Below are 2,115 nucleotides of genomic sequence, written 5' to 3'. Positions count from 1 at the left end.
TAGGTTCTGTTTCTCTTTATTTTTAAATACTTTTATTTTATTTTATATTTTAATTCTTTTCAGAGAGAAAGGGAGAGGGAGAGAGAGATAGAAACATCAACGATGAGAGAGAATCATTGATCTGCTGCCTCCTGCACGCCCCACACTGGGGATCGAGCACACAACCTGTATCTGTACCCTGACTGGGAATCAAACCGTAATCTCCTGGTTCATAGGTCAACCACAGAACCATGCAGACTGGGCCCCTTTTCTCTTTAATAAGGAATACCAGCTGCCTGAAGTTTTTGGATATATAATAAGATATAACTAATTGATATATAATAAATAAATAATTTATATATTCAAATTATGTAAATTTATATTTACTATATTCAAATGTGTTATTTTTATGTTATATTATTTATATATATAAGGCTGCTATGCTAAGTGTCCCTCCAACCTTCCAACTAGTTGCTATGATGTGCACTGAACACCAGGGGCCAGATGCTCAACACAGGAGCTGCCATGACTTGCATTGGCCATTTACAAATAAATGGCACCGCAGACCTGGCGCCAACAAAGCAACACTCAGCTTCCGCCAAGTGGGACACAGACCCCACCACCACCCCGGAGCGACACCCCACCAAATTGCAGCCAATGCTGCCGAGACCCCATCGTGCAACATGCAGCTCCCAGCCCAGCCTGGAAACAGTCACTGTGGGCGCCAGGTAATGATGTCATGAAGCAACGCCTGGCTTCCTCTCCCTGGTGACTAGCCTCCTTGGAGTTTTTTCAGCCCAGGAACACAGCTTGGTTTATAGCCAGGTGCAAACATTTTACATTTTAACCAAATGTCTGTGAAGCATTTTCCTGTGCCTCATCTCATTTGATCCTCACAGAAGTCCTGGAGTAGGTAGATAGGAGACTTAGTAGAATCTTATTTTCTTTTCATTAGTCAGAAAACAGAGATTTAGAAAGTTTAGAAACTTGACCTGACTGAAAAGAAGTAAGAAATGGTGGACCTTGAAAATGACTTCAGGTTTTCTCACTGCGCAGAATATAGTCAAACACTGTTGCAGTTGAATATTTTACCCTTTGTTCTCCCTGTGTGATCTACAATAATAATCTGCTTCTTGTTGATATTTACTTCTCTGTTGCTACACCAAATTGCAGCCAATGCTGCCGAGACCCCATCGTGCAACATGCAGCTCCCAGCCCAGCCTGGAAACAGTCACTGTGGGCGCCAGGTAATGATGTCATGAAGCAACGCCTGGCTTCCTCTCCCTGGTGACTAGCCTCCTTGGAGTTTTTTCAGCCCAGGAACACAGCTTGGTTTATAGCCAGGTGCAAACATTTTACATTTTAACCAAATGTCTGTGAAGCATTTTCCTGTGCCTCATCTCATTTGATCCTCACAGAAGTCCTGGAGTAGGTAGATAGGAGACTTAGTAGAATCTTATTTTCTTTTCATTAGTCAGAAAACAGAGATTTAGAAAGTTTAGAAACTTGACCTGACTGAAAAGAAGTAAGAAATGGTGGACCTTGAAAATGACTTCAGGTTTTCTCACTGCGCAGAATATAGTCAAACACTGTTGCAGTTAAATATTTTACCCTTTGTTCTCCCTGTGTGATCTACAATAATAATCTGCTTCTTGTTGATATTTACTTCTCTGTTGCTAACAATTACCTGAAAGAAAAGCTGGGGTGCTTCACAGGGCTGGAAAAAGTTTAGCTGCATCAGAAAGCAGGTCTAATTAAGCAAGTTTATTCTATATCTAAAAGGTTAAGTTGACTCATACATGTGTGATGCATATAAAGCTCTCACTGGCACCAATCGCATGCATGTGTTTCCATCTGTCATTATTGATCGTGAATTTGGTTGACACTTCTATTATAGAGAAAGGGCAAATAGTGATATTTAAAATATTTCTTCTAATTAATTTTCTTTCAATGTGCACGAATCTGTGTACTGGGCCAATAGTACTAGTATCTATAATAATAAAAGCATAATATGCTAATTAGATTGGACAGCTGAACAACCTTTCAGATGTCATTCTGGACATCCTCCCGGATAAAGACGTGGTGGCAGGGGCCAAGGCAGAGGTGGTTAAGGGTGATCAGGCAGGCAGGCAAGTA

Source organism: Myotis davidii, unplaced genomic scaffold (genome assembly GCF_000327345.1).
Source record: "Myotis davidii unplaced genomic scaffold, ASM32734v1 scaffold571, whole genome shotgun sequence".
NCBI lineage: Eukaryota > Metazoa > Chordata > Mammalia > Chiroptera > Vespertilionidae > Myotis > Myotis davidii.
The sequence above is the reverse complement of the archived record's forward strand: the minus strand, read 5'-3'. Positions refer to the sequence as shown.